This window comes from Rhinatrema bivittatum, chromosome 1 (genome assembly GCF_901001135.1).
Source record: "Rhinatrema bivittatum chromosome 1, aRhiBiv1.1, whole genome shotgun sequence".
In the NCBI taxonomy this organism is placed as follows: Eukaryota; Metazoa; Chordata; class Amphibia; order Gymnophiona; family Rhinatrematidae; genus Rhinatrema; species Rhinatrema bivittatum.
Genome location: NC_042615.1, coordinates 430177935 through 430204987, shown reverse-complemented (window position 1 = coordinate 430204987; position 27053 = coordinate 430177935).

The following is a 27053-nucleotide window of genomic DNA, read 5'->3' as shown; positions in this document are numbered from 1 at the left end:
TTAAGTCTATCCTCATATGCTTTAGAACAAAGACCACTGATCCATTTTAGTAGCCACCCTCTGGACCGACTCCGTCTGTTTATATCCCTTTGAAGGTGCTGTCTCCAGAACTGTACACTGTATTCCAAGTGAAGATTCACCAGGGACCTATACAGGAGCAATATCGCCTCCCTTTTATTGCTGACCATTCCACTCCCTATGTATTCAAGCATCTTTCTGGCTTTTACTGTTACTTTATCCACCTGTTTGGTTATCTTGAAATCATCAGATAAAATCATCAGATATAATTTCCCCCAGATCTTGTGTTTAGCAGAATTTCACCTCCAATACTGTACCTTTCTCTTGGGTTTTGGCATCCTAAATCATTATTCTGAATTTTTTATCATTAAGTCTTAGCTGCCATGGTGCGCGTCCCGGCCACGCTAGTACCGCGGCCAAGCCTGCTCATCCCACTCCGGCAGATCCTGGTCCGTCTTCCCCCGCAGCTGCAGCCAGCTTCTCTCGCCCGCGGCGTTCCCGGGCATCCCCAGGCCCATTAATGCCTTCTCATTCACAGCGTTCCTGATGCCAGGGCTCAGCGTCCTCCATGGCGTCGGCCCCGCCCCTAGGTGTGCGCGGACCATTCAGCTCTTTAAAGGGCCCAGCACGGGAAACCGGTCCTCAGCACCTGATGATGACCTCACCAAGTCCTAGTATTTAAGGCGAGGCTCTGTCCCCAGAACCTCGCCTTGGCAAACGCCACGGGTCGACACCATAGGTGTAGCTAGTTGCCGTCCTTTGTTCCTTGACCCAGTCTCTGTTCCAGTGTTCCTGCCTTCCTGTGTTCCTGTGTTGTTCCAATGTTGTTCCAGTGCTCCTGCATTCCTGTGTTCCCGTGTTGTTCCAGTGTTCCTGCTTGCCTGTGTTCCCATGGTCCTCTCTGTGTCCCAGCGTCTGTCCTGATTCCTGCTCCACGTTCCTCTTCAGTAGTACCTTCTTGATCTGATTCACAGTACTGACCTCTGCTTGCCTGACCACGTTTGACAGCTGCCTGGACCTGACCTCTGCTTAACTGACCATGTTTGACTGCTGCCTGGAACTGACCTTTTCCTGCCTGACCACGTTGACCGCTGCCTGAAACTGACCTCTGCTTTCCTTGACTAGATATGGACTGATCTTGGAACTGACCCTTACTTTGACTGACCACCCCTTGGATGGATACTCTGGCTTTGACCCTTGCGCTTCACTCGGATACTTTGTTCGCTCCTGTGACCATCAGACCAGCCTGTTCGGACGCTGCCCGCAGCCTTCCTCTGACTAGACCTATAGGCACTGCCTATCTCGCCTGGAGGACTTTCATTTCCTGAGGTCTCTGGTGATCTCAATCCGGGTCTAGTCCACTCTCTCATCTCCAGCCGTGCACCTTTAACCGTGGGGGGCACACCTCTCCCTCTGATAGAGATAGAAGGCTATTTCTCTGGGAGATCCTTCGAGGACCAACTAAGTCCAGGCTGCCCGGGTACCCAAGGGCTCAACCTGCATAAACCCCGGATTGCTATTGGTTAAGCTCCAGCTAGCCTCTGTCTTCTTGAGTGCTCCACCTCCTCGTGGCAGGCACTCTCTGGGTCCGACCAGAGGGCCGTACAAATCCATACAAACCCAGGCCAAGGGTCTACCTCCAGCGCAACAGGTTGCCAAGGCCATGGACTCGGCGGAGTCCTCCACCTTGCAGGCTATTCCAGGTCTGGCTACATGCATCCAGGAGCAGCAGCAATTCATCGAAGCATTGGCCACCTCAGTGGAGGGACTGCACTCTCAGCTAGAAGAGTCTGCTCTGGCCAACCCAGCGGCCCTCGCCCACAACTTGTCCACTGCCTGATCACCCTCACGGGCATTGCTGGCCCTCCCAGCTCCTCCCTGTTTCAATGGGGAGGAGCTGGGACCCTCGTCTTTATCAAGGTTTTATCAACCAATGCTATATGCAGTTCTCTCTGCAACCTTCTCTCTTTCCGGATGAAGTGATGAAGATCATGTTCATTCTATCTCATCTAGAGGGGAAGGCCCTGGCATGGGCCTCCCCGCTTTGGGAACGCTCCGACTTCATATTACAGCAGCTTCCTCAGTTTATCTCAGCATTCCGGCACATCTTTGAGGACCCAGGCTGACAGGCGGTTGCCGGCCACCATGTACTCCACCTCCGCCAGGGATCACACTCGTTATCAGAATATACGGTGGAGTTCCGGACCCTGTCAATGGAGTTGGGTTGGCAGGAAGATCGCCTACGGGCACTCTATCTCGAAAGACTGTCTCTATTTTAAAAGATGAACTGGCCACCTGAGAGATTCCCACGTCCCTGGAGCAGCTTATCTCGCTGGTTGGGCATATAGACCACTGTCTTCAGGAACTCCACCGAGAGGTCAAAGCTCTCCGACTGCCAACCCTGCAAGCACCCCGGTCAGTGAGCCCCAAGCTAAAGGTATTACCAGCGGTGTCTCAACCTCCAGAAGAACCAATGCAAATAAATCGTGGACGCCTCACCCCAAGGAATGCCTTCATAGAAAGAAGTCAGGCCTCTGTCTCTACTGTGGGGGGTCTGGCCATCTTATCCAGACCTATCCGGTGCGTCTGGGAAACTTCAAAGCCTGAGCCTGGCGGGGGTCCTGAGCATGGGTGCTACAGTTTCTGGCCCTCAACCTCTGCTACCGGTCCTCAGGGAGGCACATTTCTTCGCCACCACCACCCTAGTGGATACTGGGACTGGTGGGAATTTTACTCTTGAAGAAATAGTTACTCTTCTGCAAATACCCACTCAACTGCTGGAGGTCCCATTGCGCATAGCCTCCTTCCACGGAGAACCTCTACCTGACCATATCACTCACCATACTCTGGCTATCCGACTGACCGTGGGGACCCTCCATGAAGAGAAAATCAATCTTCTGATTCTGAAACAGTCAATACACCCAATAGTCCTTGGTCTCCCATGGCTTCAATTACATTCACCCCATTTCGACTGGCAATCACTTCAGCTTATCCAGTGGAGTCCTAGATGCTAGACTCACTGTTTACAGCAGGTGGTTCCGTCCGTACCAGTATTGACTTCCACAACCCTTTCCGGGATGTCCACTTGAATATCAAGATGTGTTTTCCAAACAGAATGCCGATATCCTGCCTCCGCTCTGGAAGTTCAACTGCCCGATAGAACTCCTACCTGGTGCCACACCACCCAAAGGCAGAACTTACCCGCTCTCACTCCCAGAGACCCAGGCGATGTCAGAATATATTAAAGAAAACTTAGCCAAGGGGTTCATAAGACCTTCTACCTCCCTAGCAGGCGTCGGATTCTTTTTTGTAAAGAAGAAGGATGGGAGCCTAAGGCCTTGTATTGATTACAGGGGCCTGAATGCCATTACCCGTAAAGACCGATATCCACTACCACTCATCAGCGAGCTCATTGAGCAGCTGCAAGGGGTTCAAATTTTCACCAAATTAGACCTACATGGAGCCTATAACTTAATCCGTATCCAGCCTGAAGACATATGGAAGACTGCATTTAATACCCGGGATGGACACTACGAGTATGTCGTCATGCCCTTCGTGCTGTGCAACGCTCCTGCCATCTTCCAGTGGATGATGAATGAAAACTTCCGGGATCTCCTGTACTCATTCATTGTAGTATATCTAGACAACATATTGATCTTCTCCAAGGATCTAAAGTCCCATCGCTCCCACATCCAAACCATTCTTCAGCATCTCAGAGACCATCATCTCTACGCCAAACTAGAGAAATGCCTTTTTGAGCAGCTTAGCCTTTCATTCCTGGGTTACATTTTATCCAGCCAAGGGTTTACCATGGACCCAGAAAAACTCCAAGGTATTCGTGATTGGCCCCAACCAGTTGGTCTGTGGGCTTTGCAGATGTTTCTGGGGTTCACAAATTATTATCACCACTTTATCACAGACTACTCCACACTGGCTGCCCCACTCACCACCTTGACAAAGAAAGGAAGCGACCTTCAGGTGTGGAGCCCCAAAGTCCAGTCTGAGTTCCAAGCCTTGAAAGAAGCCTTTCATACTGGGCCGTGTCTTTGCCATCTGGACCTGAACCGTCCTTTAGTTGTAGAGGTTGATGCGTCTGCCATAGGAGCCGGGGTGGTCCTCAGTCAGTACTCCTCCAAGGGAGCCCTGGAACCGTGCTCCTTCTATTCTCATTAGTTCTCACCCACAGAACAGAAATACACCATTGGGACTGTGAACTCCTGGCAGTGAAACTCTCCCTCCAAGAAAGGCGTCCCTGGCTTGAAGGGGCGCAACACAAATTCACTATTTTAACTGACCATAAGAACTTAGAGTACCTGAAAGAAGCCCAGTTACTCAACCCTTGACAGGCTGGGCCCTCTTCTTTGCACGCTTTAACTTTGAGCTTCGCTACCACCCAGCATCGAAGAATCTTCGCGCAGATGCGCTCTCATGTTCCCTGCAGTCAGAAGACACTCCCGAGACTCAGGCACACATCATTGACCCTGCCTGCATCTCCATTGCAGTGACCACCACCGTGACAGCAAGCAAGATGGTGCTGCCAGTCCTCTGCTGGGCCCACAACTCCAAACATGCTGGCCATCCTGGCCAAGCCCGAACTCTTGAGATGCTCCACAGACTTGGTGGGCTAGTATGGTCAAAGACTCCCGAGATTATGTTGGCTCCTGCCCCGTCTGTGCTCAACAAAAGCCCCCTATGGGACAACCTTGGGGGTTTCTCCAACCACTACCTGCGCCCACCGAGTCATGGACTAGTCTATCTATGTAATTTATTGTGGACCTGCTCCCCTCTAAGGGGAATACTGTAATTTGGGCCATAATAGACCACTTCTCCAAAATGGTCCATTTTATGCCCTTACCTGGGCTACTATCGGCCTTGGAACTAACTCTACTCTTCCTGACCCACGTCTTTCAACTCCACGGGCTACCACAAGAGATTATTTTAGACCGTGGCCCTCAATTCGCCGCGAAATACTGGAGGTCTCTTTGTAAGAAGTTTAACATCACCTTAAACTTAACCTCAGCATACCACCCACAAGCTAACGGCCAGGCTGAAAGGACCAATCGTTCCCTGAAAGCCTTCCTTTGGTCATATGTCAACGATCAGCAAGACAACTGGGCTGACCTCCTCCCATGGGCATAACTGTCTCACAACACCCATGTTGCCTCCGCTACTGATGTTTCTCCATTCTGAGTGGTCTTTGGCTGTCAGCCCCGTCTACATCTGCCAATTCCACTCAGCGTGCCTTCACCAGCAGTTCAGTCAACAGACCAGACCATTCACCGGCTGTGGGACCAAGTAAAGGAGCATCTCTGTCAAGTGGCCGATCGAGCCAAACATGTGACAGATGCCCATCGTCGTGCCACACCAGTGTTCCTACCTGGGCAAAAGGTCTGGCTCAGTACCAAGCACATCCGTCTGCACTTGCCCTCTCAACAGCTGGCTTCCAAATATGTGGGGCCATTTCCCGTCTTGTGGCGGGTGGGAGCTGTCACGTACTAGTTAAGACTACCTGCAACCCTGGGAATCCATAACCCATTCTATGTGTCTTTGCTTAAGCCACTGGTCCTGTCTTGGCCGTCACAAAGACCACCAAATCCCACGCAACTCACAGCAGAGTCTGAAGCTACCCTCCAGATACTAGAAGTACTAGAAGTTCGCCGCCGCAGAGGGCATTAGGACTATCTTCTGGCATGGGAAGGCTTCGGCCCAGAAGAAAACTCATAGGAGCCTTCCCACCATATCCTCGATAAAAACCTCCTCTGCTCCTTCCACCGTCAGAACCGGAGAAGCCTAGACGGGTAAGGGGGAGGCCTAGAAGGGGGGGTACTGTTCCGCGGCCCGGCCTGCTCACCCCAGTCCAGCAGGTTCTGGTCCATCTTACCCTGCAGCTGCAGCAAGCAACTCTTACCTACAGCATTCCCGGGCATCCCCAGACCTGTGGGGGCCTTCCAACTCGCAGCGCTCCTCACACCGGGGCTCGGCGTCCTCCACAGTGTTGGACCCGTGGACCATTCAGCCCTTTAAAGGGCCCAGCATGGGAAACCAGTCCGCGGCACCTGATGATGACCTCACCAAGTCCTAGTATTTAAGGCTAGGCTCTGTCCCCAGAACCTCGCCTTGGCAAACGCCACGGGTCGACACCATCGGTGTAGCTAGTTGCTGTCCTTTGTTCCTTGACCCAGTCTTTGTTCCAGTGTTCCTGCGTTCCTATGTTCCTGTGTTGTTCCAATGTTGTTCCAGTGCTCCTGCATTCCTGTGTTCTTCCAGTGTTCCTGCATGCCTGTGTTCCCATGGTCCTCTCTTTGTCCCCGCATCTGTCCTGATTCCTGCTCCACGTTCCTCTTCAGTAGTACCTTCTCGGACTGATTCACGGTTCTGACCTCTGCTTGCCTGACCATGTTTGACAGCTGCCTGGAACTGATCTTTGCCTGCCTAACCATGTTGACCGCTGCTTGGAACCGACCTCCGCTTGCCTTGACTGTGTACGGACTGATCTTGGAACTGACCCTTGCTTTGGCTGACCACCCCTTGGACGGATACTCTAGCTTTGACCCTTGTGCTTCACTCGGATACTCTGTTCGCTCCTGTGACCATCAAACCAGCCTGTTCGGACGCTGCCTGCAGCCTTCCTCTGACTAGACCTATAGGCGCTGCCTATCTTGCCCGGAGGACTTTCATTTCCTATCTCCTTCCTGAGGCTCCAGTGATCTCCATCCAGGTCTAGTCCACCCTCTCGTCTCCAGCCGCGCACCTTTACTCGTGGTGGGCACACCTCTCTGCTATCTCTTTGGGAGATCCTTCGAGGCCCACCTAAGTCTAGGCGGTCCGGGTACCCAAGGGCTCAACCTGCGGAAACCCCGGACTGTTATTGGTGAAGCTCCAGCTAGCCTCTATCTCCTTGTGTGCTCCACCTCCTGGTGGCAGGCACTCTTTGGGTCCAACCAGAGGACCGTACCAATCCTGCACCAGGCCAAGGGTCCACCTCCAGCGCAACATGCCAGACCTTAAACCAATCCTCAAGCTTTGTTAGATCCCTCTTCATGTGTTCCACTCCTTCCTGGCTGTCCACCCTGTTACAGATATTACTAACATCAGCAAAACGATAAACCTTTCCTGACAACTCTTCTGCTATGTTGATCACAAAAATGTTAAAAAGAACTGGTCCATGGACCGATCCCTGAGACACACCACTAGTAATAATGCGCTCCTCAAAGAAAACTCCATTTACCCCAATTTTTTGTCGCCTCCCACTCAGCCAGTTTCTAACCTACTCAGTCACTCTAGGATCCATACCAAGGATGTACAATTTATTTATAAGTCTTCTGTGCGGAACTGTGTCAAAAACATTGCTGAAATCCAAATACACAATGTTTAACACTCTCCCTTCATCCATCTCTCCGGTCACCCATTCAAAAAAAATTGATCAGATTAGTCTGACAAGATTTACCTCTAGTAAAACCATGCTGCCTTGGATCTTGCAATTCATTGGATTCCAAAAATTGCACTATCCTCTGTTTTAGCAGTGATTCCATTAGTTTGCTCACCACAGACTAACTGACCAGTAGTTCCCAGCTTCCTCCTTACTTCCACTTTTATGAATAGGAACCACATCTGCCCTTTTCCAGTCCTCCAGAATTACTCCAGACTCTAAAGAAGCATTGAAAAGCTCAGCCAGCGGAGCTGCCAGGACATCTCTTAAGTTCCCTTAGTATCCTCGGATGTATCCCATCCAGCCTTCTTGGCCAACTGAGTGCCATCAGAATAGTCTTGCTCCCTCTTTATCTTTTTTAATTGTTTGCCCTATCAGGGGTCATGGTGGAAAACCATACATCAGCTTCACCTTTGGCCAAGTCTGCACCAAGCTTGCTTCACTCTAGAATTCTTTGCGATGGCTGTAAAACCTCTTTACCTTTCTGTTATTTTGCAATCCATCTGATGTTTCCCCCATCACTGCACTATCTGTTGATAAGTCTAGTGGCTTAGTTCCCATTCTCCCAGATATATAATATTTTTGCTTAAAAAATCTGCTTATCTATTGTCTTGTCCCGCAGTGTGTATGGCTGATAATTATGTCAGATTGCTTTCTGCCCATGAGAACTGTTAGGATCCCCGGCTGCATGACACTGCGGCCGGGTCCCCTCACCTGGATGGGAAGGCAGCCTGTTCCTGCTTCTCCTGTCGCCGCCTCCCGCTGCCAACGCTGACCGCTGTGGCAGCAGCCTGCTCACGCGGTGCCTCCACATGCTGCCAACACCGAACTCCACACCTGGCTCCCTGGGCACGCACGCCTCTGCTGAAAATTTAACCGTCCTAAATCTGTGCCTATTGCTTCCAGCTTACCATCTGCAACCCTTGAGGAGGAAGAGCCTTTGCAACTAGGCCGAAGCCATTTGACCTCTAAGGAGAGACATTATCGCAAGCGCATGGGGTTGTGCATGTACTGTGGCCAATCAGATTATGCAGTCCAAACCTGTCCCATTTGTCCAGGAAACTGACGGGCCTGGGATCTGCAGGAGGACTTCTCCTGGGCCTCACCTCTCCTACTCCTCCATTATCATTACCCGTATCTCTGCTTTGCGGAGGTCTCGAATTTCAGACTCTCGCCCTCATTGACTCTGGTGCCGGAGGTAATTTTGTTTCTGAAGCACTTGGTTGAACATCTATGGATTCCTACCACACCACTAGCTAAGCCTCTGCTATTGTCATCCATCGATAGAGAACCACTTCCTGGAGAAGTTTCACTGACCACCCAGGCCATTGGCCTGCGCACTGGAGCTCTACACTCTGAATCAATTTCTTTTCTAGTGTTAGAAAAAGCCATGCATCCGGTGGTATTGGGGCTGCTGTGGCTTCAAGACCATATGCCACAATTTAATTGGGCTACCTCGGAACTGTCCCGGTGGGGACCAGACTGTCATGGTCGGTGTCTTGCTGAAGTTTCTCCACTCATCTGCATGCCCACTACCCCTTCATTACCTGGCTTACCTCCACAATACACCTCCTTCCAGGATGTTTTCTCAAAGCAAGCAGCTGATGTTCTTCCACCACACAGAGAGTTCGATTGTGCCATAAATCTGAAGCCAAATTCAGAACCTCCCAAAGGAAGAGTTTACCCTCTTTCAGTAGCTGAGACTAAAGCTATGTCTACCTACATACAGGAAAATCTGCAAAATGGATTTATCAGACCTTCCAAATCACCTGCTGGTGCAGGCTTTTTTTCGTGGGGAAAAAGGATGGCACCTTACACCCCTGCATCGACTACAGGGTCTGAAAGAGATTACCATCAAGGACAGGTACCCCCTGCCCTTAATATCTGAACTGTTAGATAGGCTCCAAGGGGCCAAAATATTCTCCAAATTAGACCTAAAAGGAGCTTACAACTTGGTGCGTGTTTGAAAAGGAGATGAATGGAAGACTGCTTTTAACATCCGTGATGGACACTTGGAATACCTCGTCATGCCCTTTGGTTTAAGAACGCACCGACAGTCTTTCAAAATATGATGAACGACATCTTACAGGACTTACTGTATCAATGCATAGTAGTATATCTCGATGATATACTGATCTTTTCTCAAGATCTGCAAAGTCATCAGGAGGATGTTAAGAAAGTCCTAAGATGCCTGCATGAGTACCACCTTTACACAAAGCTTGAGAAGTGCGAATTCTACAAAGAAGCTGTACCCTTCCTGGGATACATTGTTTCTAAGAATGGTTTTCAAATGGACCCCAAGAAACTTGAGAGTATCCGGGACTGGCCTCAACCCATAGGCCTGAAGGCATTGTGTCGCTTCTTGGGATTCACCAATTACAACCGATCCTTTATTAAAAACTACTCATCATTGACAGTCCCTCTAACTGCTATGACCAAGAAGGGAGCCAACCCAGCCAATTGGTCTCCTGAAGCCATCTCAGCCTTCCTGACGCTCAAAGAGGCTTTTTAAAAGAAGCCGTGTCTCCACCACCCTGACCCACACCATCCTTTCATCGTGGAGGTCGATGCATCTGAAGTTGGTGTGGGGGCAGTTCTAAGTCAGTACAGTGAATCCAATGTGCTCCATCCTTGCTCCTTCTTTTCTAAGCGATTCTCGCCTGCTGAGAGAAACAATGGGATAGGAGACAATGAGCTTCTCACAATCAAGCTGTCTTTTGAAGAGTGACTTTCCTGGCTAGAAGGTGCACAACACCAAATAGTAGCATACACCAATCAAAGAATTTAGAGTACCTTCGACATGCTCAACGACTCAACCACCATCAAGCAAGATGGTCTCTGTTTTTCAACAGATTCGACTTCCTTCTGAAGTACCGTCCGGGAGAGAAGAACACTCGAGCTGACATCCTCTCACAATCCTTCTCACCTCAGGATGTGCCGGATGAACCCCATTATATCATCGATCCCAAAAGAGTGGTCCTTGTAGCCACCCACACGGTACCTGCAGGGAAGACGGTGGTGGCCAGAAGCTTAAGAAAAAAACTGTTGAAATGGGCACACGATTCCCGTCTGGCAGGCCATCCAGGACAGAGTCGTACTCTAGCTATGTTGCAAAGGTATTATTGGTGGCCAACCATGAAGAAGGATGTACAAGTGTATGTGGGTTTCTGCGCTGTCTGTGCCAAGCAAAAGCCACCACCCGGGGCATCCTTGGGGCCTATTACAGCCTCTACCATCACTGGATGAACCATGGATCCATATCGCTACCGATTTCGTAGTGGACCTGCCATCATCCAATGGCATTAACACCATATGGGTTATGGTCGACCATTTCTCTAAAATGGCACACTTTGTAGCATTACCAGGATTACCCTCTGCTTCTAGTTAGCAAAACTCTTCATTAAACATATCTTCTGTCTTCAATTTATTTATTTATTTATTTATTTGCTTTTTTTATACCGACATTCAATTCAAAATATCACATCGGTTTACATTGAAACAAATTGTCAACAAATATTATTGAAGACCTAATACAGTATAACAGTTCAAAAACAGTTCATGGGATGCCTCAACATATCCTATCTAACAGGGGAGTGCAATTTACTGCAAAGTTCTGGAGAGCATTATGTCAAAAATTTGACATCGCCTTGGACTTAACTTCTGCCTACCATCCTCAATCTAATGGTCAGACTGAGAGGATGAATAGGATGCTGAAACAATTTCTGTGATCTTATGTTAACTCTAGACAAAATGACTGGGCTGAATTACTACCTTGGGCAGAATTTGCCATCAATTCACATCCTGCTTCTTCAATGGGGTCTTTCCCTTTACAGCTTGTCTACGGGAGACAACCATTACCTCCACTGCCAATTCCTGTTGCATCCGTCGGTCTCAGACAGCTTCGCCCGACATGCCTCACCTCTATTTCAGCCTTCTCCACCAGCCTCGGGAGATTGGCGTCTGTAGCGTCTCCTTGCCGCACCCTCCGGCGTTCCCGGAGCGGCTTTAGCGCGGTGTCCCACCATGTTGACCTGAGGCCTCCCAGGGCACACGCACGCGCACACCTCACGTCTTGTAGCAGTATTGGCATGAACCTCGGGGGCGTCCCCCTCGAGTGACATCACTGCTTCCTACTTCAAAAGGTTGCCCATTTGCTGACTCTCGCCATGTTAGCAACGGATTGGATTTGTTCCAGTCTGAAGCTGCTCTGCCTGCTTCTGCTGCTGCTGGAAGCTATCTACACCTTCCAGGGTTCTACTAACTTGGGTACCCGCTCCTCGGGGGCTCTTTGCTTATTTCCAGGTGCCTATCCTGAATCCAGGTATTCGCTCCTCAAGGACCTGTGTGTCTATCCTGGTGCCTGCTACCAATTCTTCTACCTGCTGGAACTTCACCTATCAGCTACAGAGAGTGAGTACAATTCTCCTAGTCTATTCATCTACATCAGGCCCTACACCACCATTGTGGAATGGGTCTCCTCTGCCGAGGATCACAGACTGTTGCTACCTATCTTCTCTCTACTACTCATTGGGAACTCTATCTACTCAGCTACAAGGGAGTGTGTTCTAGCATCTGCCAGTCTGTCTCTCCTACAGTGCCTCATTGGATATCTGCATTGGGGCCTTATACCACCATTGTGGGACGGGTCTCCTCCGCCAAGGATCACAGACTGTTGCTATCTAATCCACTCTCTACTGCCACTTCTGGTGAACCATACAAGCTGCATAATAAAGATATATTCTCTGTGTTTGTGCATCTGAATCTAGCCTGGTGCTAGAGCTCCCTACGGGGCTACTCCCCATGGGAGACACTATCACTGTTGCCTCCTAAGAATTCACCAAACACCTCGATATCATAACAATTCTATTGTCAGTAGCCTCTCCTGCTGCCTAGGCTACCGCAGCAGAATTATCCCAACTTTGGAGACAGACGAAGGAGCTTCTCCTCAAAGCAGGACAAAAGGCAACGAGAACCTATGATGCTCATCATCAAAGGGCATCCCAGTTTAAGCCTGGAGACAAGGTTTGGTTAAGAACCAAGTACCTTCGGCTGAAGCTTCCTTCTGCAAAATTTGCACCTCGCTTTGTGGGACCTTTCGCCCACAAAGGGAAATCTAACATACAGTCTAAAACTGCTTCCATCAATGAAGATACACAATGCATTTCATGTATCTCTACTAAAGCCAGTGATACTCTCCGAGTTCTCCAGGAAAGACCCAGAGCCTACCAGCCTGGATACAGAAGATGACATTGAATATGCTGTAGATGACATCCTTGATGTACGTAAAAGAGGCAAGATGTGGGAGCATCTCATCTCATGGGAGAACTATGGCCCAGAGGAAAACTCCTGGGAACCACTGGCTAATATTACAGACAAGGAGAAGGTACGTCAATTTCACCTGGCACACCCACGCAAGCCCAGACCACCTGGAAGAGGTCTTGGAGGGGGCCCTTTGAAGGGGGGTACTGTTGCGTCTTTCGGTCTCAGATGGCTGCGACCGCTCTGCCTTACCTCTTTTTCTCCCCTTTCTCTCTTTGAACAAGATGGCTGCTTCCTGTGCTGAGTGCCGAGGGTCTCGGTGTTTCCAAACCAGCATGGGCGTCCCCATCCACCATGCTCACTCCCGTGGCCTCCTAGGGCTCGAGCGCGCACATCTCCTATGCTCTAATACACGTCATGGCGGGAACCTCGAGGGCGGCCCCACCGCATGATGTCAGTACCTCCGGGTATATCTAACCTCTGCTTTCACTACCACCTTGAGTTACCAAGGACTTCGGTTTAAGCTATTCTGACCGCTCTAAGCTGCACGCTTAGATGCTGCCTTTCTCCAAGGGCCTCACTCCAGTAGAAGCTCAAGATACCCGCTCCTCGGGGATCTCTCACTTCCATCTACCCTTCGGGATCCTCTCTAACTAGACAACCGCTCCTCGGGGGTCTTTCTCTCTCTTCTACATTTCAGGATATCGGACCATCGGGTACTTGCTCCTCAAGGGCCTACCAGCCATTATATCCTGCACCACTGACCTTCGGTCCCAACTTTCCACCATCAGAGAGACGCCATCATTCCTGTGAGTACCTCTATGATCTGGTGCTCCAGCTCCACCCACCAGCTGCGATGTTACCCTCACTGCGGGCTTCCGCCATCGTGAAACATCTGGGTGAGACTTCACATCTGAGCCTGTTGAACGTACTGGCACTTCTGGGATCAGTGCCTTACCTTCCTGCTTTACCATCTATCTACAAGCAGTACAATAAAGCCTCTATCCATACTGTGTCTGCTATCTGAGTTCAGCCTATCGCAGTGGTTCCCCACGGGGCCCCTCCCCGTGGGCATAGTCATCTCCATTGCGACCAAGGGTCCACAATGCCACAAACACAACAGATTTAAATTCCTTGATTTTATTTTTTGATGAATGATTTACGAGGACTGCTGATGTTTCTGTTTTCTCCATTGCTCTGACTTGCTGCAGTTTGTGGTTTCTGGTTCAGTTTCTGTTTATAGTTTATAGACTCTTTATTCTGAATTTTGTGAGAGTGAGTCTGTGTTCTGCATGTTTAATTCAGGTGGAGTATTCTGTGTTAAAAAAAACGAGGAGGGGAGCAGCACAGTAATTGTTTGCACAGGACAGCAAAAATGCTAGTACCAGTCCTGCCTGTGAGAGTAAGTGCCAGTGTGTGTGTGTGTATGAGGGTATTTGTGTGTGTGTGTATGGGTGTGTGTGTGTGTGAATGTATGAGGGTGAGTGTGGGGCTGAGTTTATGAGGGTGTGAGTGTATATGTGTGTATGAGAATGGGTGTATGTGTATGAGGGGTGTGTGTTTGAGGGGGTGTGTGTATGAGGATGTGTGTATGAGAGGTTGTATGGGTGTGTTGCCTGTTGGCAGGGGTGGGGGTGGGGTGAGAGAGAGGAAGCATGTGTGTGCGTGTGCATGGATGGGTGAGACAGGAATCATGTGTGAGAGATACAGAGGACGTGTGTATGTGGATGGGAGTGGGGGTGAGAGAGGAAGCATGTGTACGTGTGTGCATGCGTGAGACATGAATCATGTGTGAGAGATACAGAGGAAGTGTGTATGTGTGAGAGAGAGATGGAGGAAACATGTGTGTCTATCTTTTTCACACACACACACACACACACACACACACACACACACACACACTCTCTCTCAAGCTCCCTCTGTCTCTCACCAAGTGTGTATGTATGTGAGAGACAGAGGGAACATATTTTGTTTGTGTCTGTGTGTGTGTGTGTGTGTGTGTGTGTGTGTACCCAGTTCACGATAATCTCAGGGTGACAGGTATGGAGAGTTGTCAATTTTAAAATCCTTATTAGTTTTAATTACTGGGTGTTATTTGATGTCTGCTGTTTTGAAATATTTTATCAATGTTTAGGAAATTTTAAAAAATTTGCACAGGAGCTTCTAATTATTGAATATTCTAGTCATCAGCTGTTTTGAAATGTATATTTTTAGTATGGTTTTACTATTCTGATTGATTTATATTTCTTGATTGTATTGTTTTGAGGAATAGTGATTTTCTGCTTTGCCATTGTTGCACTGCATACAGAATCTGGCTTGTGGGTTCCAGTTCAGTTTTTGTGTGCATGTGTGTATGTGTGTGTGTGAGAGAGAGAGAGAGATAGAGGAATCGTGTGTGTGTGTGTGTGTATGTGTTAGCGTGTGAGAGAGACACAGAGGAAGCATGTGTGTGTGAGAGAGAGATGGAGGAGGTATATCTGTGTGAGAGAGACACAGAGGAAGTGTGTGTGTGTGAGAGAGAGGTACAATCCTAAGATTGTTATATATTGGGGGCATGCATGAACGCATAAACACACATACACACACACACACACACACACACACACACACACAGAGTATGGTCCCTCTATCTCATACACACACATACATGTTTGGTGAGAGACAGAGAGAGCATGTGTGAGACACACACACACACACACACTTTCTCTGTACCTCTCTCACACACACACACTTCCTCTGTGTCTCTCTCACACGCTAACACATACACACACACACTCACATACACTTCCTCTATCTCTCTCTCTGTCTTTCACTCACAAATGCAGACAAAAACTGAACTGGAAACCACAAGCCAGATTCTGTATGCAGTGCAACAATGGAAAAGCAGACAATCACTATTTATCAAAAGAATAGAGCAGGAGATTTTTTAAAATCCTTTTTAGTTTTAATTATTGTGTGTTGTTTGATGTGTCTGCTGTTTTGAAATATTTTATCGATGTTTAGGAAAATTTTAAATTATAAATTGGGTGGGGGGGGGGGGGGGGGGGGGGGGGGGAAGGTCCCAAAGAAGTATTTGCCCCAGGTGCCAAATATTCTAAGTTTGCCTCTGAGTAGCAGCAGATCTCTTAAGATAAAATTGATTCTCTGAATGCAAAGATATAGTTGGACAATATCGCTCAATAAGACCTGAAAGTGGAAAATTCTGAAAATGTAAGGATTTAAAACCAATCTAAGAAGTTTAAATGAAGTCTTTCCTCAATAGGAAGCCAGTGTAAAGAATGTAACACCAGGGATATATAATCTGTGTATTTCATCCCAGTAAAAACCCTAGCTGTTCCATTCTGTACTAGTTGAAATACCTGGAGATTTTTAAGTAATCCAATCAAAAGAGCATTATATTTATCTATCTTGGAAAGCATCAAAGCTTGACCTACCAAACAGAAATCCATAGGGAACAACAAGAATCCATAGGGAACAACAAGCAAACCATTTGTAGTTTGAAAAAAATGCAGATCTTGCTACTGATGCAATATGAGATTTTACTGTGAATCAGAAGACCAATTGTATTCCCAGATTTCTAGTCTCAATCATTATCGGAATGATCATGTCATCAAATTGTATCTCTTTGGGCTCAACAGAGGATTTACAACTAATATATAGGATCTTTTTAACATTCAAAACCAGTTTGTGTTGAAATAATTTGTGGTCATACAATTTGTAAACTTCTGCTCTAGTAGAGAACTATCTGATGCAAAGGGAAGAATACGTTGCAGATAAGAACATAAGAACATAAGAAATTGCCATGCTGGGTCAGACCAAGGGTCCATCAAGCCCAGCATCCTGTTTCTAACAGAGGCCAAACCAGGCCACAAGAACCTGGCAAGTACCCGAACACCAAGAAGATCCCATGCTACTGATGCAATTAATAGCAGTGGCTATTCCCTAAGTAAAATTGATTAATAGCCATTAATGGACTTCTCCTCCAAGAACTTATCCAAACCTTTTTTGAACAAACCTACACTAATTGCACTAACCACATCCTCTGGCAACAAATTCCAGAGCTTAATTGTGCATTGAGTGAAAAATAATTTTCTCTGATTAGTTTTAAATGTGCTATTTGTTAACTTCATGGAGTGCCCCCTAGTCTTTCTATTATCCGAAAGTGTAATTAATCAATTTACATCTACTCGTTCAAGACCTCTCATGATTTTAAAGACCTCTATCCTATCCCCCCTCAGATGTTTATTTATTTATTTATTTAAAAACTTTTCTATACCGTCGCTAAGTTATATACCATCGCAACGGTTTACAATTAGGCACATAGACTAAGGTAAGTAAATGTAGGATATCTTACATTCTAACAGGTGCCAATAAAGTTCGGTAACAATTTCATAAATAAAATCATTATTTGAGTAATGTTGGTCAAGTCCAGGTATATTATTGAGTTACTATCGCTTTGATATATTACTTCTTAAAAGTAGGATTGATTAAATTCATTCTCATCTGCATTACCTTGTACTTTCATTCTCTACCCTCCACACTCTTTAGTGAAGGCTTTTTTAAAGAGCCATGTTTTTAGATTTTTCTTAAAAGTTTTGAGATTATTCTGTAATCTGAGTTCGTGTTCCATAGTATGGGCCCAGCCAATGATAAAGCCCTTTCTCTCACTTGGGTTAATTTTGCTGACTTTACTCCAGTCTCTTCTCCAAGCTGAACAGCCCTAACTTCTTCAGCCTTTCCTCATAGGGGAGCTGTTCCATTCCCTCATAGGGGAGCTGTTCCATTCCCTATATCATTTTGGTTGCCCATCTCTGTGCCTTCTCCATCGCAACAATATTTTTTTGAGATGTGGCGACCAGAATTGTACACAGTATTGAAGGTGCAGTCTCACCATGGAGTGATACAGAGGCATTATGACATTTTCCGTTTTATTAACAATTCCCTTCCTAATAATTCCTGTTTGCTTTTTTACTGATGCAGCACACTGAACCATCAATTTCAAAGTATTATCCACTATGATGCCTAGATCTTTTCCTGGGTGGTAGCTCCCAATATGGAACCTAACATCGTGTAACTACAGCAAGGGTTATTTTTCCCTATATGCAATACCTTGCACTTGTCCACATTAAATTTCATCTGCCATTTGGATGCCCAATCTTCCAGTCTTGCAAGGTCCTCCTGTAATGTATCACAATTCGCTTGTGATTTAACTACTCTGAATAAATTTGTATCATCCGCAAATTTGATAACCTCATTCATCAAATTCCTTTCTAGATCATTTATATATATATTGAAAAGCACCGGTCCAAGTACAGATCCCTGAGGTACTCCACTGTTTACCCTTTTCCACTGAGAAAATTGACTATGTAATCCTACTCTCTGTTTCCTTTTAACCAGTTTGTAATCCAAGAAAGGACATTGCCTCCTATTCCATGACTTTTAGTTTTCTTAGAAGCCTCTCCTGAGGGACTTTGTCAACCGCCTTCTGAAAATCCAAATATACTACATCTACCGGTTCACCTTTATCCACGTATTTATTAACCCCTTCCAAAAAATGAAGCAGATTTGTTAGGCAAGACTTCCCTTGGGTAAATCCATGTTGACTGTGTTCCATTAAACCATGTCTTTCTTTTTGCTCTACGATTTTGACCTTTAGAATAGTTTCCAATATTTTTCCCAGCACTGAAGTCAGGCTCACTAATCTATAGTTTGCCAGATCGCCCCTGGAGCCCTTTGTAAATATTAGGATTACATTGGCCACCCTCCAGTCTTCAGGTACAATGAATGATTTTAATGGTAGGTTACAAATTTTAACTAATAGATCAGAAATTTCATTTTTTAGTTCCTTCAGTTCCCTTGTATGCATACCATCCATCCAGATGATTTTCTACTCTTTAGTTTGTCAATCTGGCCTACTTACATCTTCCAGATTCAAAGTGATTTGGTTCAGTTCGTCTGACTCATCACCCTTGAAAACCATCTTTGGAACTGGTATCTCCCCAACATCCTCATTAGTAAACACGGAAGCAAAGAATTAATTTAGTTTTTCTGCAAGGGCCTTATCTTCCCTAAGAGCCCCTTTATCCCCTTGGTCATCTAATGGTCCAATTTTCTTGCTTCAGATATACTTTTAAAAGTTTTTATTATGATTTTTTGCCGCTATGGCCAACTTCATTTCAAATTCTCTCTTCGTCTTCCTTATCAATGTTTTACACTTAACGTGACAATGCTTATGCTTTTTCCTATTTTCTTCCAATGGACCCTTCTTCCAATTTTTGAAGGATGTTTTTTTGGCTAAAATAGCCTCTTTCACCTCACCTTTTAACCATGCCGATAATCGTTCAGCCTTCCTTCCACCTTTCTTAATGCGTGGAATATATCTGGACTTGCACATCTAGGATTGTATTTTTAAACAATGTCCATGCCTTTGAACACTTTTAACTTTTGCAGCTGCACCTTTCAGTTTTTTTCTAACTATTTTTGTTATGGATTCTCAGTTTAGTGGACCCTTGGGCCGACCTGCAGGAGACTGGGAAAGATGGTCAATGTCTCTAGTATGTGGCAGGCCGGGAGGCAGATGTTCAGACAGGATGTAGAGGTGCTCTTCACCCTGGAAGCTGGTACTCCCCCGGGAGGAGCCCGTAGGAGCCCAACCGCTGGGACTTAGGCAGCTTCACCCTTGGAAGCCGAAGCCCCCCTGGGAGGAGCCCGTAGGGATCCGGCCGCTGGGACTTAGGCAGGTTGTTGATCAGGACTGGGAACTGGAACCAGACTAGGACAGTAGATCAGTACTGTAACGGGGCTCAGGTTCTGGAACCAGGCAGGAAGTGTAGCAGGGCTCGGGTACTGGAACCAGGCAGGAACTGTAGCAGGGCTCAGGTACTGGAACCAGACAGAAACTGTAGCAGGACTCAGGTACTGGAACCAGGCAGGAACGGTAGCAAGACTCGGGTACTGGAACCAGGCAAGGACTGTAGCAGGACTCGGGTACTGGAACCAGGCAGGGACTGTAGCTGGACTCGGGTACGGGAACCAGGCAGGAACTGTAGCAAGAGTCGGGTACTGGAACCAGGCAGGAACAGTAACAGGACTCGGGTACTGGAACCAGGCAGGCACGGTAGCTGGCAAGCAGGGACCAAGCAGGCACTGTAGCTGGCAAACAGGAACCAAGCAGGCGCTGTAGCTGGCAAGCAGGAACCAAGCAGGCACTGTAGCTGGCAAACAGGAACCAAGCAAGCACTATAGCTGGCAGGCAGGAACCAAGCAGGCACTGTAGCAGGCAAGCAGGAACCAAGCAGGTACTGTAACAGGCAAGTTGGAACCAAGCAGATACCGTGGCATGCAAGCAGGAACCAAGCAGGTACTGTAGCAGGCAAGAAGGAATGGAGCGAATACTCCGTGGCACAATTCAACAGGGAACCGGGAGGTAAACCCGTTGCAAGGCAAAGACTGAATGTCCGCAGCCGGCATATCAAGGCCATGGCGTCTGATGTCAGGAACTGGGCGGAGTCACCGCTGGCGGGAAATGGCCTAGAAAAGCGTCCAAGTGGTGCGTGCGCGCCTAGAAGCAGGGCGTCCATGGGAAGCTTCTGGGCAGCGCGGCCCCCATGGGGACGCCACCGAACAGGGTGCAAACCAGGCCTCCAGAAGCGGGAGTAGGTCCAGGAGCATGGAGGTAAGGGTCTGGTCGCGGCACTCGCAGCCAGAACCGCAACAGTACCCCCCCTCCCTTACGCCCCCTCTTAGCCGGTCCGGGTTTACTTGGGAGGTCCAGATGGAACTGCCGTAATAAGTCCTTGTCGAGGATGTTACGGGCCGGTTCCCAAGAATTATCCTCGGATCTGCAACCCTCCCAGGCAAGCAAGTACTCCCAGCGGCGTTGATGGAACCGGATGTCCAAGACCTCACGTACTTGATACGTAACCTTGTCTGGTACTGAAGGGTCCGATGGTTCAGGAGCCCGGGAGTGGTATCTGGATAAAACAAGAGGCTTCAGCAATGACACATGGAACACGTCATGTATGCGCATGGAGGAGGGTAGGCGTAATCGGTATGAGACTGCTCTCACTTGTTCGGTGACTCGAAAAGGCCCATGGAATCTCGGAGCTAGTCTTCGAGACGGAATGCATAGCTGTAGATTTTTGGTACTAAGCCAGATGTGGTCCCCTGGGAGGAAGATGGGTGCTGGCTGACGGTGCCTATCCGCCCATTTCTTGGCGGACTGGGCGGCTTTACGGATCTTTCCCTGGATAGACGTCCACAAGGAAAGAAGCTGGTGGGCTGAAAGTTGCACTGCCGGGAGTGCACTACGTTCAGGTGAAGGCAAGGGTGGTCGAAGTTGCTTCCCATAGATGACGAGGAAAGGCGAACTTCCAGTAGCAGCATGCGTGTGATTATTATACGAGAATTCCTCCCACGGGAGTAGCTTGGCCCAATTATCTTGTCATTCATTCATTCATGAACAGAGAAAAGTCTTCAAGGTTCGGTTAGTTCGTTCCGTTTGCCCATTACTTTAAGGATGGAACGCAGACGAAAGACTAAGTTGCACATTGAAGCATTTGCAAAGTGCTTTCCAATATCGAGCAGTAAACTGTGGTCCTCAATCGGAGACTATATCCTGCGGGAGACCGTAAAGTCTAAAGATATGCTGAGCAAAGAGGTTAGCTAGGTCAGGTACAGAAGGCAACTTTGGCAAGGGGACAAAGTACACCATCTTGGAGAATCGGACTACGGTCACCCAAATGACCGAATTACCTCCTGAGATGGGGAGGTCCACAACAAAGTCAGTGGAGATGTGTGTCCAAGGCTCCACCGGGATGGGCAATGGTTGCAACAAGCCCCTGGACCTCCCGATGAGCGGCTTTTGAACGGCGCAGGTAGGGCACGAGCCCACAAAAGCTTGGACGTCCTGTTTCACCATCGGCCACCGGTAGAATCGGTTCAACAAGTCTAAGGTCCCTTTACAGCCAGCATGGCTCCCAGTGAGGGAGTCATGGGCCCAAGTGAGAACTGCTCTCCGGAACTGTAGCAGGACTCAGGTACTGGAACCAGACAGAAACTGTAGCAGGACTCAGGTACTGGAACCAGGCAGAAACTGTAGCAGGGCTCGGGTACTGGAACCAGACAGGAACTGTAGCAGGACTCGGGTACTGGAACCAGGCAAGGACTGTAGCAAGACTCGGGTACTGGAACTAGGCAGGGACTGTAGCTGGACTCGGGTACGGGAAACAGGCAGGAACTGTAGCAAGAGTCGGATACTGGAACCAGGCAGGAACTGTAACAGGACTCGGGTACTGGAACCAGGCAGGCACGGTAGCTGGCAAGCAGGAACCAAGCAGGCACTGTAGCTGGCAGGCAGGAACCAAGCAAGCACTGTAGCTGGCAAGCAGGGACCAAGCAGGCACTGTAGCTGGCAAGCAGGGACCAAGCAAGCACTGTAGCTGGCAAGCAGGAACCAAGCAGGCGCTGTAGCTGGCAAGCAGGAACCAAGCAGGCTCTGTAGCTGGCAAGCAGGGACCAAGCAGATACTGTAACAGGCAAGTTGGAACCAAGCAGGTACTGTAGCAGGCAAGCAGGAACGGAGCGAATAGCAAGGCAGGATACTCCGGGGCACAACGCAACAGGGAACCGGGAGGTAAACCCATTGCAAGGCAAAGACTGAATGTCCGCGGCCGGCTTATCAAGGCCGCGGTGTCTGATGTCAGGAACTGGGCAGAGTCACTGTTGGCAGGAAATGGCCTAGAAAAGCGTCCAAGTAGTGCGCGCGTGCGCCTAGAAGCAGGGCATCCATGGGAAGCTTCCCGGCAGCGCGGCCCCCGCGGGGACGCCACCAAACTGGGCGCAAACCAGGCCTCCAGAAGCGGGAGTAGGTCCAGGAGCACGGAGGTAAGGGTCTGGTTGCGGCACTCGCGGCCAGAACCGCAACAATTTTCCTCATTTTATCGAAGTTTCCATTTTGAAAATTTAGTGTTAGAGCTATAAATTTACTTATTGTCCCCCTTCCAGTTATTAGTTTAAATTTGATCATGTTATGATCACTATTGCTAAGTGGCCCCACCACCATTACCTCTCTCACAAAATCCTGCGTTCCACTAAGAATTAAATCTAAAATAGCTCCCTCTCTCGTTGGTTACTGAACCAATTGCTCCATGAAACATTCATTGTGTGTGTGTGTGTGTGGGGGGGGGGTGTGGCTAAAGAGGATATCGACCCTGAGGCCCCTATGTTTGAAATATTTTCATTTTTATGACAGAACTACTTAGCCACATGTGACCACACAAGGCCGGATAATTTAAAAACATAAATTCTATATTCAAATAGCTGGATAACTTTAAGCTAATATATTCAGTAGGACATTTATTCTGCTGAATATATGGAACAAGTAATCCAGCTGAATATAGACCTCACAGATTCCTCTTCCCAATTCACATGTTTTATAGTTCTTCATTTTCTTCTATCCCTCCATAATCCCAGCCTGGTTCTCCCATCCTGTTTATTGATTATAGTTGGGTAGTTTGTCCACAAAAGCCCTCAGTCAAAAGGAGGAAATACATGCAGAAGAGAAAACATGCAAACTAGAGATCATTTCCATGTTCTAAATTTGGTAAAAGTTTCAGAAGGAAGTGAGAATTAAAGCAACACCTGAAAATCATCAAAGGAAAGAGACTGTGTGCAGCTATAGAATATGATAAAGCAAACCTTAAAACTTACCAGGAAAACCACACAAACCACACAAACCATTTACATGTTCTAATTTGACTAAAGTTTCATTCAGAAAGCAAATTTCACAAGAAATCCATAATGCTACCTAGTAACATTAGCATAAATGAAATAAGCCCACTCCAAGTGTATGAAAGAAAGCTTCCAATAAATGAAGGTACACATTAGAAAGTACCGATGATAACGCAGATCACTGTGGAACCCCCAGAAGACATCGTTTGCCAAGAAGAGTAATTTGAACCACTAGAAATCCAATAGAAACTTTCAGATAGGAAAGATTGAAACCAAGCCAGAACCACCAATGAAAGACCAATAGAATTAAATTGATTAATAAGGACAGAATGATCCACTGAGTCAAATACAGTGGCTACATTAAGTTGGACCAGTAACATGGAATGACCTCTATCTAGTTCACAAGGTATATGGTTCAATAATGAGACCAACAAACATTCTGTACCACAACCTTGCCTAAAGCCCAATTGATGTGTGCTCAGCACATTATTGTTTTCCAAAAACTCATCTAATTGTAGCAGAACCCATTTTTCTAAGAGCTTTGCCACAGTAGGTAGATTGGATATAGGATGAAAGTTTGCGAGTATTGCTCTAGAAACTGAGTTGTCCTTTTTGTTTAGTCACACTGTTGCCTTCTTAAAATTTTTGGGATTATTCCTGCAGTTTATTTATTAACTATATTCATAATGATGGGGTCCATTTGAGAAGAGAGATTATCTAGCAACCCAAAAGGAACCAGCTCACATGGAGAATGTAAAGACTCTAGTAACCATTCTAGAAACATCTTCCTCACCCATAAGTTTAAAATCTGAATACTCAGCCATATATTCCTTTCCACTTGTGGCACACAATTATTGAAAACTGTCTTAGGAAAAGAATCCCTTAAAGTGTTAGCTTTTTGTTCAAAGAAAGTCAGCAAGCACCTTACAATTAACAGCCTCCACCTCAGGTAAAGCAGACTTTCATAACAACCACAACAATAAGAAAGAGTGTTACGCGCCCCACCCACGGCCGTCCCACGCATGGGGCCGCTCACCTTCAGGGTTCCACAGCGGGTTCAGGTTCAGTCTCCCTCGCGGCCCTCGCTAATCCAGCTAGGCCCCGGTGTCCCGCGGTAGCAGTCACCGGGCCTTCAGCTGTGTGCCAGACCTCACGCCGAGCCTCGGCATCCTCAGCAACACGGGCCACGCCCATAGGCGCGCGCACGGACTAGCCGCTCTGATGTAGGTTCCAAGGCAGGGACTAGTTCTGCGGCGCGTCCTGATTGAGTTCTTGTTAAAAGGAAGTTCCTGGCCTCACTTCCTTGCCTTGGCAATCGGGTCGGTTTGTTCCTGAGATTGCCCTTGTTCGTGTATCTTGCTTGCTTGTCCCAGGATCCTTCTGTTCCAGTTCTGTTCCTGCTTGTTCCTGCTTCCTAGTCCTGCTTGTGCCAACATCTGTCTGTTCATCTCCCTGGTCTTACCCCGGATTGACTTACTGGTAAAGACCTCAGCTTGTTCCTGACCTGCCTGCCTGCCTGCCACCTGCCAAAGACCTCAGCTTGTTCTTGACCTGCCTGCCTGCCCTCCGCCTGCCAAAGACCTTAGCTTGTTCCTGACCTGCCTGCCTGCCAGGCAAACCACTCTTTGAAATGTTCCTGAAACCTTCTACCTTATCTGCATTATCAAAGAGTGGATCCTCAGGGCTTCATTGTACAGAGCGTATTGTGGGAAATATAAGCTTTGCCAGCAAGCCATATCAGGGTTTAAACACTAACTTCCCTTCTCCCTGACATTTGCCTGAATAAAAGCATCACTTGTGCTTAAGTCTCTGCCTGGGAAAGGATACCTGTTGGCCCTGAATTCCTGGGGGAGGGGCTGGGTGTTCCCTAGTCAGAGGCAGGACAAAGTCAGGAGGTATAGATTTCAGCAGCCAATGATATGATCCGTGCACACCCCCTGAGCCAAAGCCAATGGTGTAATGACTCTTCTGTTGCTATGGGAAAGTAGCCAATCATGTAATGACACATCATCTGCCTTTGTATGAATGTACAATAAAAGGAAGAGGCTTGGGAGGTCAAACCCTCTTTGCCCTCTTTGCCTTCTCCCTCCTCCTGCCTGCGATGAAAGCTCTTCATTACTGCTATATCTGGTGACCCCGACGTGATGATAAACCCCATGCTTATTTCGGCTGGTCATAGCCTAGATACGTATCGTTCAACAGATTTGCAATCGTAAGTATATTAAAGTACTTTTTAGTATATTTAGGTATTTCTCAGCAAGTTTGTTCCCCACACTCGTGAGCAAATGGGTAATGATTTGACTGTACAGCAGCGGCTGCATGCCAGAAAGTTGCAGCAAATCATCAATAATCATTATTTCATCACCAGAAGAAAAATAGCGCAAGTCAGCCTGGGGGACTTAGAAAAATTAATAAGTGAAATAGCTTGCCGTTGCCCTTGGTATTCTATGGAGTCTGGAACTCTAAATACCCAGAATTGGATTTCAATCGGCAATTATCTTCATACGGCTCCCAGAGCTCCCATAAAACTAAGATTAATCTGGCAAAAATGTACAGAAGCCATTGAACACCATGTGCTTTTAGAAGCAGGCAGACATACCCTTCCCCCATCTTCTCAGTCTTCCTCAGAGACAGCAAATTCTTTGTATCCTCAGCTCCCCATACCTACACTCAAGGCACAAGCCATTCACACATCTCCGCCTTCTTTAGAAAAGCAACCCTTGAGAACAATAGAGCCACCACCTGGCCTGGGTGGGGCGATTAGCATTGAATTTCAGCAGAAACTGCAGAAAGAAAACCTTACAGAAACAGAATTATTAGAAGGACTTCAAGCCTTCCCCATCTCAGAAAAGAACCATGAACAAAGGGGGACAGAAAATGAAATAGAACATCTGGGGACACACACTCACATGGCTCCTGTGGCTTCCTCTGCATCCACCTCAGAGAAAATGCCCCAGGAAATAGAAAACACTGAGGTCAGAAAAACTAGCCTTCCTCCATCTTGCCTGCAAGCCCTTCCCCCACCAACCACCATGGGATTTCACCTAGAACATGGAAATCTCACAAGAGAGGAATTATTGAAAGGGATTCAAGCCCTTCCCATTACAGAAAGAAACAAAGAACTAGGTGTGGCAGCAATAGAGTTGAGTGCCATGTGCAGTGACTATGCCCCCAGGTCTTCAAAGAAATTAGCGTGTAAGATCTTGGGCCTGTGTTACAAGCAAAGAAAATATCATTATGAAAAAAAAGGATTTAATTAGACTCCTGTGTTACAAGCAAAGAAAATATCATTATGAAAAAAAGGATTTAATTAGACTCCTGTGTTACAAGCAAAGAAAATATCATTATGAAAAAAAGGATTTAATTAGACTCCTGTGTTACAAGCAAAGAAAATATCATTATGAAAAAAAGGATTTAATTAGACTCCTGCGTTACAAGCAAAGAAAATATCACTATGAAAAAAAAAAAAAAAATGGTTTCTCTTTACAAACAGTACAAATTTGGAAAAAATGGTTTCTATTCCTATTTGAATTGTTACAAAAAATCTGCATACTCTGAGAGTATTTCCCCCACACAAAGTGTATGCACAGCCTTATGTTAAAACTGTACTGAGATT